The 14,713-nt window shown below is 41.4% G+C and overlaps 1 protein-coding gene across 2 annotated transcripts in view; it reads right to left on the bottom strand.

Annotated features, from left to right (window-relative positions):
* Positions 1-14,316, bottom strand: part of tmem198ab (transmembrane protein 198ab) — a 38,133-nt gene extending 23,817 nt beyond the window's left edge. Inside the window, exon 1 of one of the 2 annotated variants that reach the window (XM_030756086.1) lies at positions 13,917-14,316. The gene's annotated coding sequence lies outside the window, so the exon portion shown is untranslated. Of the gene's footprint in view, positions 1-76; positions 477-13,916 lie in introns of those variants that run through there. The other variant, XM_030756092.1, reaches the window with a different exon arrangement.
* Between the last annotated feature and the right edge of the window lie 397 nt (positions 14,317-14,713).

The raw sequence follows: 14,713 nt of genomic DNA, 5'->3' as shown, positions 1-14,713 counted from the left end.
ATACTGAATAATTTCCCAGCTAAACATTTAGAGTTCAACAAGACAAAGCGCAACAGACCGTCTCTCCATCACTGACCTGAGGAAAATCGTTTCACTAAAGTTGTCACATGCTCTCACGCTCTCTGGAGAACTTCTCCTCCCTCTTCGTCTGAATGCCGATGGTTTATTGAGAAAATGAGCCTGTGATGCAGACAGACCTCTCTCTGTCTCTTGGTGTTATTCATCAGCCATCCAAGGTAACAGGCTGGTGGGTGAGCTGCCAAAAACAGGCCTGTTCATGATGAGCTCAGAGCGAGCTGCCAGCATCCCGCCGCTCGCAGCGGAGGACCGAGTGTGTCACTGGTTTACATGTCAGCTTCCGGGAGAGAGAGAAGAGAGATACAGGGAGAAGAGAGGGCGCCGCTGTCAATCGTCCTGCCGATAACCTGGCACGCCAGCTGCCATCCCTCTGCACATGTTAATCAATACCGACTGTGGTTGCTGTGGAAACGTGATAATGCATAGGAGGCGATGTGGCCGGTGGCAGCAGCATCATGGGGATCACATGTCTCAGTCAGACAAAAGGGTGAGAGGTAGGTCAGATATCAGGACCAAACGGTGCCAAGAGCATCAGCGTGACAAAAATCTACTTCCCAGGGAATGACAGTCATTCCCAAACAAAAAGCTAGACTAATGAAAAATTAAACAACTATATTTTTACCATATTAAGTCTTTAATGTTCAAAATGGAGAGCATGGACATGCTTTTTTTCCCAGTTTATTTAAAACTCTCTCTCTCGGGATGTAATCTATCTCCTAAACATCAGAAGGAGATAAAAGGAGAACAGTTTGCCATTTTATTAACTCGACTTGATAGTTAGCTTAACTTAACCTAAAAACTCTAAAGGTTCAAAACACAATATGTTGTTTTGATAGTTGTTTTGTTTATTCAAGAGAAAGTCTAAAATTTTAGAGTTAGGTGTTTTAGATTTTTATGCCAAGTTAAGTTAACCAACAAACACCATCAACTTTTATAATGGTCTATTGACTTCATAACTCAATACCTTACAGCATCTGTTTATTGAGACGGGGTGATATTTATCTATATGCTTTAAGCTCATACTTGCATCAGCATCCAAGTCAGAGACAGAAAATAAAAGCTAGCAAGCTAGGCTAACTGTCATTTACTAACAGAATACTCTAATTAGCTTACACTCAGAATGGAGACGCTAACGTTGTCATGAAGCCAGTTGACCACAATGGCGTGGCAACTAAAATGATACATCAAATGTTTTTCATCAAGTTGTCTGATAAAAGTATAGTCTATAATAAAATCTATTTCTCTTGAGCAAGAATCAACCCTGTCTATTAATGTTCAGCATTATGCAAATGTAAAGTGAGCTGCTGATAATTATTAGTTAATTGAAGAGTATAACTCCAAGTCATTGCCTAGCTAATAGTATTTTGTGATATATAAGCAGACAGGCAAGCACTTCTTTATTTATATAACACATTTCATTTTAGTTTTTGCTATGAAATAAACTAAAATTCAAATAATTAGTCATCAAAACCAATAACAGAATACAAGAAATGATAAAAATCTAAAAATAAAAGTAATAAAAGTGTGACACGATAATATCAACTATAGTCTTGTAAAAGTAAAACAATTTAATAGCAATGAAGCAATCACAAATCAGGTAAAATTAAGGAGTTAGACATCTTCCTGCCTTTAACGTGGATTAGCGACATCGTTGCAGGAGGTTAAAATTAAATTTGAAAAAAAAATGCCCATCTAATGTCTGCTGAGCTCTGAATGACACTGACTGAACATGAAGCTCACTCAAACCTCACTGGAGGAGGTGACTCACATTTCACATGCCAGCGTTACGTGACTCGGTCAGATGAACATTATTTTCAGATCGCACGTCGGCTCTCGCCCACAAGCACCGGCACGACTCTGCGAGGATGAGGCACGACCGCCGGCGCCAAAAGGCCGAGGCGTTCTCACACCTCCTCAGATGCACACTGAGCGGGTTACGTAAGGCTGAGAGTGAATGGGCTGCTCCGCTTATAAAAAGCATGTGCGGCTGCTGTCGTTTCCTCTGATTGGGCAAAATCTGGAGAATCCAGTGATAAGGAATCAGTGAGGGAGGAAGAGGCGGGAAGGAGGAGGAGGAGGAGGAGGATGAAGGCACTGCTGTGTCTTTGTACATGTTTTTAACCTTAACAGACTGCTGAGAGGGCTGGAGAGGTTATTTTAGTCTGGAAAATTTCCAAAAAGATCTTGATAAATCATGAAAAAAATCCAATAATGAGAGAAAAGAGAAAGATTTAGGATGACACGAATAACAGGCATCAATTAACTGATTGATTACTGACTTCAGCTCTCAAGAAACACATTGTGGTATAAAAGATTGATTTGTCCTTAAAGTGCGGTGCCCATTCAGCTTGATTTTTGTGATTAACACGTCAGTTTTTCATGTTAAAATTGAGCAGAACAGGCTTTTAAAACCTCTTTTCTGTAAATTGCCAAAGACTATAAAGTACCAGTCAAAAGTTTGGATTGACTCCAAACTTTTGACTGGTACTTTATTTCAGTGTACAACTGAGACATAGTATGTGAAGCAGGTCCTGAAACAGACAAACTTAAACGAGTCAAATTTCAACTCTTGATGAAACAGATTTTGAGCATTTTAACCCCTGAATTTGTGCTGGCTAGTGATTGCGGGTTGGACCCCCTTTCGCCCTCAGAGCTGCTTTAAATCTTCATGGCACAGATTCAACAAGGTGCTGCAAACATTCCTCAGAGATTTTGCTCCATGTTGACATGACAGCATCACACAGTTGCTGCAGATTTGTCGGCTGCGCACCCATGATGTGAGTCTCCTGTTCCACCACGTCCCAAAGCTGCTCTATTAGATTGAGATCTGGTGACTGTGGAGGCCATCTGAGTACAGAGAACTCATTGTTATGTTCAAGAAACCAGCAGCCATCAGAAGATGGATACACTGTGGTCATAAAGGGATGGACATGGTCAGCAACAACACTCAGGTAGGCTGTGGTGTTTAAATAATGCTCAGTTGGTACTAACTGCCCAAAGTGTGCCAAGGAAATATCCCCCACATCATCACACCACCAGCAGTTTGAACTGTTGACAGATGATCCATGCTTTCATGTTGTTTATACCAAATTCAGACCCTACCATCTGAATGTGGCAGCAGAAACTGAGACTCAGATCAGGCAACTTTTCCCAGTCTTCTGTTGTCCACTTTTGCTGAGCCTGTGTGAACTGTAGCCTCAGTTTCCTGTTCTTAGCTGACAGGAGTGAGACCCAGTGTGGTCTTCTGCTGCTCTAGGCCATCTGCATCACGGTTTGATGTGTTGTGCATTCAGAGATGCTTTCAGCATACTTTGACTGTAATAAGTGGTGGTACTGCAGTCTTCCTATCAGCTCAAAGCAGTCTGGTCATTCTCCTCTGAAATCAACAAGGTATTTTCTCCCGGAGAACTGCCACTCACTGGATATTTTCTCTTTTTCAGACCGTTCTCTGTAGAGATGTAGAGATGGTTGTGTGGGAAAATCCCAGCAGTTCAGCAGCTTATGAAATACCCAGACCAGACCGTCTAACACCAACAACCACGGCACATTCAAAGTCACTTAAATCACCTTTTCTTCCCCATTCTGATGCTCAGTTTAAACCTCAGCAGGTTGTCTTGACCATGTTTGCATGCCTAAATGCACTGAGTTGCTGCCATGTGACTGGCTGATTACTGGTGTTAATGAGCAGTTAAGCAATACTGAATAATAATAAAGTGGCCTGTGAGTGTACATTTCCAATAGGATCTGAAAAATGTTACAGAACAAACAAGTTTCCTACAGAGCTGGTGGAGGGGAGACACCCATAGGATTTTATGAATCCTAAATCAAAAAGTAAAAGCTTTGACACTGCAAATAAATAAATAAACAACATGTTATCTCAAGATGATTAAGCCTAATCTTTTTTAATTAAAGATGAATAATTTGTCAAACACCAAATGAATGTCAGTTATTAGACTGGTCCCATGGTAAATGATCTTTCAATCTGAAATTTGTTTTTCAGCTCCAGTTGATGAGAAATAAGGCTGACTAGTGAGGTGAGGAATATGAAAATGTAGTTCGAAAAAGCTCTAATTTTTAATATTATTTACACGGCTTGAACTAAAACCCTTTGCTAATTCAATTCTGAGCATATCAAATAATCTATTTCTGTCGTTTAACCTAAAACTTCATTCACAGCCTGTTTGACATGAAGCTAAAAGACAAAAAAGCTCATCAAGAGTCTCTGCAACATTTGAACAGCTTTTGCAGTCAACGTGGTCGGCTCACTGCAGATATAAAAGTATAATGAGCCTCCAGTGAACACCGTGAGGCTGGAGGGAAGGTCAGACGAGCTCTGGGTTAACGCTGCCTGTCAAAAAAAGCTATAAATATTCAAATTACTGGAGAAACTGGTAGAAAACCTAAAGACTTTTCAGGTTAAGGCTCTTTTTAGGTATTCTTAGACCTACAGCAACACATACTAAGGAACTAAACACTCATTGTCTTTCTCGTGCAACTGCCACCCTCCCACAATAAAGGCTCCTCTTTTTCACACTGTCCTAATCCTGCTGCTCAGTATGTCTGAACACCATCACCCCGTACCCCCCGATCAAATCGCCTCACTGTTTCCCATCCAACAGCGCCCTGAGGGAGACACTCAGAAACACCACTGATCTGTTCCCATGGAGGGGAAACTAAACACAGAGCTACAGCAACACTGGGACACTTCAGAGTTAGGAGATCAACAGAGAAGGAAGAAAGCACTGCTGGAAAAAAAATAACATTGGGATATCTTTTTATGAGGTGTAATGTTGAGAAATCTGTGACATATAGCACCAAATGTTCAACAGAGGAAGGCAGGCAGTAGTTGTGAACATGACTGCGCTTCTTCATAAACGGAAAGTTTATGAAAGGAAGCTTTTCTTTAACTCAAGTTGGCATTGTTACAAAATGCCCGCATTCGGACTGCAGCATGAAGACTTGGTACCTCAATAAATCATGTAAGACATTTAATCAGTTCAGCTCTTAAAAATTGACTGAAATATCCTACAGCAAAAAAAAAAACTTGAATTTTAAAGTTCTTTCCTGCATGAGCAGTCACAACTTTAGAGATTGCCTTTGGTCAATTAAAAGTTTCCCATTTCACATTTGATTTTAAGTAGACAGAAACTTTGCTGTTATCTTGGCAAATATTTATCGTAAATAAATTCTGTATATTGCAACAGATAAGCAAATAATTTTAAGTTAAGCACGCTATCATGATGCTACAATAGTTTGCAACTGAGCTGAAATAAACCTTGGGCTTTAAAAGTGCATTAGGTAATATTTTGCCTTTATTAAATTATTTTTATTGACAATATCTAAACAGCTTTCACCATAACTTAAAAAATGTGGCCAAGATTTCCATGTGACAAACTGCAAAAACCCACAGGATGTGATGCTGTTCCTGCATGACAGTGAGCCAGACTAGCTAACATTGAAAATGCTTCAGTCCACTAATCACAAACCCCTAAACAACTGGTTTCCAGCACAACACAGAGTCCAACACAACCTCTACATAAGGACAAAAAACTGACAATGCTGTGACTTCACGTGGGACTTTTTTTAGTGACAGGATGTGAGCGAACAAGCTACAGTTAGCCAGCTGCTACACTGGGAATCAAGCAGTGTACAGTTCTTTGTCACCTTATCACCGTTATTGTGCTTAAAAGTGCTTAAAAATACTTTTTAAAAAAATGCTGTCAAGTATGCTGCTGTTCCAGCTGTAGAATGACCGTGCTGCGTCCTCCCATCCTCAGAAGCCTGGATTCCTCAGTGAACTTGCTAAATACAAACTACCAAGCATGCAAGTATGGATCTGGCACACTTGGTATCGAGAAATGGCCATATTCTTGTTCACATGCAGAAATATTCCATAATCCTCTCTGCTCACCCTTGCATGCCAGCTTCATTCATACTGGGATCACGGCACATCAATAGGAGCGTTGATTGTGCTTGCAGGGTTTCAAACGAGATGAGCAGTGGCCATCAGCTACGATCAACAATTATTTCCAGCTCCGCTGCTTCAGATACAGAGATGAATAAGCATTTGAGTACACAGCACCAGAAAACCAATGGAAACTTTTTCATTTTTCCAATTGAATCCATGTTTTCCCAGCCTGCTACAGGGTGAGCTAAAATTAAAACACTATTTACACCTTAAGCTGAAGTGACGAGAGCTTGAGCTGTTTTGGAAACCCGACAGTCCAACACTGAAACACAATCGATCCTTCACAGGTATTGATCTCCAGGAGCCAAGGTTGTTCGGATGATGGAGGGGGTTCCATCGCCTGAACACTCCTGACTGGAGGACGAGACGTATTTGAAAATGTTGCTCGGCCCATCAATAACAAGGTCAACGTTGGCATGGAGTTTCACATATATAAGATTTATGATTCTGTGCTTTCTGTTTGACTTTGGCTACACAGAGTAAAGGATTATAGGTATGCAACCAATGTACATGTGTTTGCATTCAGTCCTCAAAAACAAGCGTACGTAGTCCGACAATTTTTATTGTTTTGAACCACATTTCGCTGCACAACAAAAACATTCTTCATCTATTCTGATTTCTTCGTTCTCTAAAGGCCTTGGTTATCCTTGATAAAATTCAATTTTTGGCTATAAATATGACTCGTTTTGACCACTTGCACTGTGCTTTCTGTGGACCTCAAACTTACAGAGAGCAAGCATCAACTTCTGGGACCTGAAGTTCATGTGGAGGATATTCACTGGCGATCAGGGCTGGTTCTCCAGCTACACTCATTGTTTTTCCAACATTCATCGGGTTGCGCTCCACAAATCCGTCCCTCAGGGTAAGACCGTGACCGTGGACTTGGGCTGTAACTTTCTGAAGCATCTGATAAAGAACTGTTGTGCATGCCGGTTCTGTCTTTAACTGCCTAAATTAATAAATAAATGAAGATTTTCTGTAAGTATCACTTTCAAAACAAATGGGCAGAAAGCTGCATTTATGGGGGAAGCACATCAGCAATGTGCCACTGAAGAACGAGGTTATTTCAGTTAAAATTATTCCCAGTGAAGGGTTGCTTGTTTTAAGCTAAAAACTTAGAGCAGGAGCGAGCTCAAGCCTTTGCTCAGACTGCCCAGCTGCACCTGTCAGCCTCAACCCTCTGAACAAGCATCTGGCTCTCAGCAGCCTGCAGGTCTCAGCTCACTGTTTGAGTCTGTCCACTAATTAGTTTGACTCGGTGCGCGTATCATCTCTGCTGGCCCCTGAAACGCCGCTGAGGAAGCTCTGACACAAACACCATGATTTCCTGCAGCTTCTCAGGCTTCTGCTGCTCGAGCAGATACAAAAACAAACAAAAAAAAAAAACAGCACATACAACAGGAGAGTTCAACAAGATGAACCTGTTTGTGAAGAAAACTCGGTGACCTCCAGATTTACAAACTACAGTGGACATTAAAGAGATCAACACAGCTTAAAAAAATCATAAAGTGATTTAAGTACAAAAGGCAACAGTGATGGTATGAAGCGATCCAAAGTGTGTGTGGCTTTCTTGTTTTTCTCTAAAGTTCAAACTGCAGGATTATAGTGTATCCTATGATGAGCAATCATTCCTGTAGGACTGTTTTCCAAGTCTGCATTAAAGATGCATAACAAATTCTTTCATTGTAGATTAGGATCTCCTCAGCTGGTAGGAACATAGATGTCCGTATGAAGTCTCACGTTCACCGAGAGATGATGAGATTTGAGTCACTCATACACAAACAGTCCCTCACGCAAACAGGGACAAAGAGCATTTTTCTGCTGCTTGCAAGTTCTTGACTACTAATAGATTTTTAATGCGAAGGCAGATTTAAGGTATGGTGGGGTCCGAAACACAAAAAACACAAAAAAATTAAACACACACACACACAACAAAAAAATAGGGACAGCACTGATTTTGAATTAATTTGACAAAGAATACTGGATTGTTCATTGTTTCTGAAATGGTCCTTCGCAATAGTTCTCCAGGCTTTCTGAAGGTATTTCAAAGTTTTTCTTTGGACATTGGCTGCTTTCTCATTGATTTTCAGTCCAGTCCTTGTACCTCACCATTTTCAGAGGAATGTTTGTTGTTTGTTAAGTTATTTATCACTGACCTATGAATCATTCAAGCATTAAAAAAAAAAATAAAGCAAAGACCTGACACAGGACCTGAGCGATGAATCTGGACCTTCAGCTGATCCATCTACTGTTCACTGAAGCCTCATCAGAAATGGTCTCAGTGGACAGGTGGCAGTCAAGAAGCCATTCTTAAAAAGGGTGAGGTATGCCACATTACACAAGAACGGGACTGAAAATCAGCCATCTGTAAAACATGGTGGAGGCTCTGTCATGGTTTGGAGCTGCATTTCAATCAGTGGTGTTGGAAATTTTGTTGAAATTGATGGAATAATGAACACAGGAAAATAGCATCAGATTTTGATCCACCATGAAATACCATCTGGAAAGAGTCTGATTGTCCACAGCTTCATCTTTCAGCATGACAATGATCCCAAACACACTGCATCGGCAGAAGCCTGGAGAACTATTCCTGAAGACTACTTAAAGAAATGAGAAGAAAGCTGCCTCAGAGAGTTCAGACTGTGCTGAAGAATAAAGGTGTTCACACCAAAATATTGAATTTCAAGGTTGTTAGAATTGTACAAATGTTTTCTTAGTCTCTTTATGTTATCAGTTTAGGGGTTTTTTGCACTGCAGTGCACTGAGCTCTCGAGGCGAGTGTAAGAACAATTTAAAAACTATCTGGAGCAGGACCTGCATAGCTGCTTGTGACTGGATGCTCCAGACAGAACAAACTCTGCCACATCAGACAGACAGGAAGGAGGGGGGCAGGGGGGGGGTGACGTGAGCAGCACCATGCCGGAGATGTTGACCCACTAGCGAATCCGTAGTGACGTGTTGTGGCATTTTCATTCCTCTGGCGGGCTGCGGAGCTCGAGCTGTGCCGCCTGACTGCACCGATAAGACGGCGGCCTGACAAGCAGTGAATACACAAAGAGCCGGCTCGAGGTCTGCAGGGTTTTTATCAGGCAGCTGCTCTGAGTGGCTCACATCCTCTCACTGTTTCATAACTCAAGTCTGGAAAACTCAAAACACATCAGGAGTTATTTGTGTCATGAAATGCTGCCTTTTACTTTCATTTAACCTGCTTCAGTTAAGATCAGCCTACATTGCCCAGAATGGCTTTTAAAGTGACCTAAAGGGAGCATGAGCTTGATTGTAAGTGAAGGTTAACTGAGCTTTTCAGTCAGGTATGACGATGAATGATGAGCTCCTCGCATTAAAACTCAACTTGACTTGCAGCCTGCAATGCATTCTGGGACATTTCTTGCTCCCGTGGGTGCAGAAAGAGCTCGTTTTCCTCTCCTCTGATGGACTCATCTCTGTACAAATGCTGAGAGCAGTTTCCAAATGGCTTCTTGTGAAAGAAACCAGGTCTGTCTGAGGGGCTAATGCTGCCTTTAAAGCAAATAAGGAAACCTTGATTGATATGGCAAATTTAATTTAAAAAATGGAAACCAACAACAGACCAGAGACCTGAAAATTTTAATTTCTAAAAAAGAAAAAAAAGAAAAATCTGAACTGAAGTAACATGATGATTAAGACAAGGAAGTAGACTACTGAAAGGCTAAACTGGAACGCTTCTATTTGGTTTTAATTTCTAATAACTTTTAAGTAATCCTATACTGGAGCATAAACAGACCTAGAGAAAAACCAGGCAGCCTGATCCAGATGGCAAGTCACAGATGTATTAAGGTACCAGACCAGTCAAGGTCGTAAAGGCTCTGTAAGGTGAAGTCAGCATCTGTGATGACACCAAGGTTTCGGACCACTTTAAGAACTCTTCTCTTTAGCTTCAAAGAACAGGAGTTCTTTCTTATCTGTGATCAAACAGAACTCTGCAGAATCCTGTTATTCCTGATTTCTTAGTTATTTGCTTATTTGTCATACTTACATGTTTCAGATCATCAAACCAATTTAATATTACACAAAGATAACCTAAATGCAGTTTAAAATGAGGATTTCATTTATTAAGGGGGAAAGAAAATCTATCCAAACCTAGCTGACCCTGTGTGAAACAGCAATAGCCCCTCTTGCTAAATGATGAATTAACTGAATTAACTACATTTTTTAGAAAGCTGAGCACAATTTCACTAGCCACACCCAGGCCTGATTACTGCCAGACCTGTTGAATAAAGAAATTGCTTAGATAGAGCCTGTCTGACAAAGTGAAGCAGGCTAAAAGATCTCAAAGGGCAACACTGATATCTATCAGTATGGAAAGAGTTACAAAGTCATTTCTAAGGCTTTGGGACTTCAGTGAACCACAGTGAGAGCCGTTATCCACACATGGAGAAAACTTGGAACAGTGGTGAACCTTCCCAGGAGCGGCCGGGTTACCAAAATCACTCCAAGAGCTCATCGATGACTCATCCAGGAGGTCACAAAAGAACCCAGAACAGCATCTAAACAACTGCAGGCCTCACTTGCCTCAGTTAAGGTCAGAGTTCATGATTCAACAATAAGAAAGAGACTGGACAAAAATGGCATCCATGGGAGAGTTCAAGGAGAAAACCACTGCTGACCAAACAGAACACAAAGGCTCGTCTCACACTTGCCAAAAAACATCCTGATGATCCCTCAGAAAATATTCTGTGGACTGACGAGACAAAAGCTGAACTTTTTGGAAGGTTTGAGTCCCGTTACTTGTGATATAAAAATAACACAGCATTTCATAAAAAGAACATCACACCAGCAGTCAAATATGGCAGTACTGTGTGATAGTCTGGGGCTGCTTTGCTGCTTCTGGACCTGGATGACTTACCATAATTGATGGAACCGTGAATTCTGATCTCTAACAGAAAATCCTGAAGGAGGAAGTCCAGCCATCAGTTTGTGTCCTGAAGCTCAAGAGCACTTGGTATATACAGTGAAAGACTCATTGCCAGTTATCACAAATGCTTTATTGCAGTTTTTGCTGCCAAGGGTGGCACAACCAGTTATTAGGTTTAGGAGGCGATTACTTTTCACACAGGGCCAGGTAGGTTTGGATAACCTTTTCCCCTTAATAAATGAATAAATGGGCTGTTCAAGTGGATTCTTGAAGTGTGAGGTCTACACAAAACTATGGAAAACTCCTCATCTACGCTGCTGCAACAAATGGTTAAAAGTCTGATGAGGAGCGTTCTGAATGAAAAGGCAAACGTTTTAGCTCGACATGTGGGGAGGACAGCTGGGTGTCTCCAGCTTCTGGAACATCTTGCACATCTACACAAGCCCAAAATAGAAACACATTAAAAGGCTTCAACACTCATCCACTGCCTTCAGTAGAGTGTAGCTACAAACTAGGTGCCTTCTTGATACTGTAATGTTTACTTCATATTTTAGACTTCAAATGATCATTAATGGTAAAAAATTGTTCAGGAGTCAGCTTGGGCTGCAGAAATTAGTTAGACAACTACTGTGATGCTTGAATAAACACTTCACTCACTTTTTTTCCAGCAAATCTGGCAAACATGAGCTTGTTCCTGCTCCTCCAATGTGAGAATTGGCTGCTTCACCTTATCCTATTGTAACATCCTGAATATTTTAAACAAGCCTGCTGAAGATAAAACCTTTATCCTAGACAATATACATGTTTTAGAAAAATAATGAAGTGATAATCAAAATATCTCAGCCTTATAGGAGCTTTGTTTGCTTTGTGATTGACAAGTCAACAGCCAATGAGCACATCCTGGATAATCCTCTGACTAATAGTGGCAACAATTTACAAAATTAACTTTGTGGCCTTTTTTCAGTGAGACTTGTAACTAGTGATTGAGCCCATAAGTTCATCAGAAAATCATTTACAGAGGTCACAGAGGAACTGTGTTCCCACAGACTTCTACACAACCAGAAGTATTGTTGTAAACCAGAGATCTTTCACTTGTTTGGCAAATTGTGCAAACCACTACACTATGGAGATCTTTGCAATGCTAAATGATCAAGCTTTTGAGTTTCCATGCAACAGCTTGTCTATGGTGCCATAGCAAAAGAAGCAGTTATAATGCAAATATGAATGGCCCAACCTGCCCCCCCCCCCCCGCTTATGTGTTTGATAAGAATCCAGGCCTGAAAACATCTATAAGCCAAAATTGAGCTGCAGTCATGGCGCCATTGAGTAGCAACAGGAAGTCTGCAATATTATGTGATCATCTGATATACGTGATATTTATAGTGTTTGTTGACTTCGGTGGTGGATCAATCATTTGACTGTGCCATGCTTCTCTGCAATCCATTCATTCCAATGCAGTGGCAGTGCAAGAAGTTCTGGGTTTTGCATAGGCTTAATTGCAATTGTCTACACCTGACAAGGTGTGGATAAATTCTCCCTCCTTTCATCTCAGGAGTTGGATCTCAGAGCTGAGGGTGGCATCACACCTGAGTTAACCACAGTTCAGTAGAAGTAGTCAAAAAACAAAAACAAAAAAGCTTTCTATTACTCCCTAGCAAGAGCCATTCAGCGATCACCAACCATACCCGGAGTGCAACGCAATGCATTTTCTTTGCATTTAAAAGCACATTCATGGGCAACGTCTGGTCTGTGCTCTGTGTGCGGCTTATTTAGTGAGTCACAAATACACAACAGTGATGGTACAGATTACAAGTTCTACTGTTCATGCACTCTCCTGCCATCTTGGATTGCAAAGTTTGACTTGAAGAGGGCGTTCCAGCTGAAAATTCCACTTTCAAGTGGAAACTTGGGATTTACTCCTTCCCATCTGAAAGTAAAACTCAGCAATAGGGATGCCTGAGGCTGGCTTGGGAGAGACACAACTTCTTCCTTTCTTGACTGCAGTTATGAACTTTACCTGTAAATTTTCACTTTCAGCTTCTCATTTATCCACAAAAGCAGGTAGTTCCGCATATTTGATTTGGCAGATGTTTTTTTATGCTGGATGCCCTTCCTGCCAAACTGTCAGAAAATGATTGAGTCTGCATATTAAATCAATCATGTCATTTTTTGTAAACTAAATTCCAACCTCATTCTGCTTCCAGCTTCTCAGATATGATTTTGAGATTTCCTTTAATTCTGTGATAGCCTACTAAAGATCTGGATTAAAACATAATAATCAGGTCAAACAGGTTGACATTTAGATTTATATTAAGATGAACACATTCATGTCTCAGTCCAATTTTTCAGGGAGTTTACTCACATTTGACCCCAGTCTAGGCATGAAACTAGCAGTCACTTTAATTGTGATGATTATTTTCTCAGTCGCTCACCTGTTTTGCCTCTAAAGTGCCAGAAAACTGTCTGTTTGCTGAAGCCTATTTTATCAGACTGCCCGCTGTGCTATATTTTTAACTGAGGTATGATGAGAGGAGAAAGTCCTAAAATTAAATATTAGGAGCTTAAACTGGGCTTAAAACCAATCCTGGGTTTGTTTCAGATCACTTTAAGGACCTCTCGGAGAGCTTAAACTCCATCACTGCTGTAGATACATTAGACATGCTCTCAGCCCTCTCTAAAAATACACCATCCATCCATTATCCATCCATCAATCTGCTATAATGAGAAGCAATTGACTCCAGCCATAGATCGACCCCGATGCGGCCATCCGGGTCAGACATCACCGACGCTCAGCATCCATCACAGAAAGCCAGCTGGCCTCAATTAAATCCCGAACAATCCGTATTTTTGTGCGTAAAATCACATCTTCTCCATCTTTTTTTTTTTTTTTTTTTAAAAACCACCCAGATTCCTGATGTTTAACAGCAGGTGTTTGAGACAAAAGAGGCGTACCGTGCGCGTTAATCTACCACTCACCATCATCCCCGACAGGTTGACGCGCCTCATCCGCGTTCGCATCACGGCCAAGGAAGCCTCTCGAGCTCGAAACACTGACCATTTCCACCGCTTTCACCCCCGACCTGCGCGTCTCCCCGGAAGGTGTGGAGCTCCGTGTCCCCCGGTAGCTTGCAGGGCGGTGGATCCCCGGTCGGACTAGTCATCCATTGGAGAGAAAGTAACACGGGAACGCAGGCTTAGAATGGGGAAAATAACCCGGGTTACATGATATAAAGTAGAGCTGTGTGTGCGTAAACAAAAGGCGCTGCTGGATGATCCAGGCTGTGGTCTGGATGGATGCACAGATGGATGGAGGGTATTGAGCCGCTCGCATTAACGCAGCGTGAAGAGAGTGGCCTCCGCTGAAAAAAATGACTAGGGCTGACTTGTCAGAGCCTGCATGGCTTTACAGATTATGAAGGAAGGACCTTTAAATTCTAGCAGCGGCTCCTAGAGGCTGAGCTCACAAATGCAACCTCAGATATCAGGACAAAGCTTGCTTTCACTTTATTTATTTTATTTATTGCTCTTATACCAAAGGCTGCAGGCGCTGCCTGCTGGTCAAAACCATGTAGCACATTCATACTGCTTAAAATAACCCCGAAACCCACAAAACATGTTAACATCCACGCAATTAGATATGAAGACTGACACTTTCAAGGGGAATTATAAGTCATGGGGTCTCTTATACAGAACAATCTTCTAAATATCAGTGACCTCTGATATGAAGCAGTGCTGTTGGGCAGAATTACACTATTAGAATTAATGAGAGGCAC

This window comes from Archocentrus centrarchus, chromosome 2 (genome assembly GCF_007364275.1).
Source record: "Archocentrus centrarchus isolate MPI-CPG fArcCen1 chromosome 2, fArcCen1, whole genome shotgun sequence".
Lineage (NCBI taxonomy): Eukaryota > Metazoa > Chordata > Actinopteri > Cichliformes > Cichlidae > Archocentrus > Archocentrus centrarchus.
This window is presented reverse-complemented; position numbering and strand designations above follow the sequence as displayed.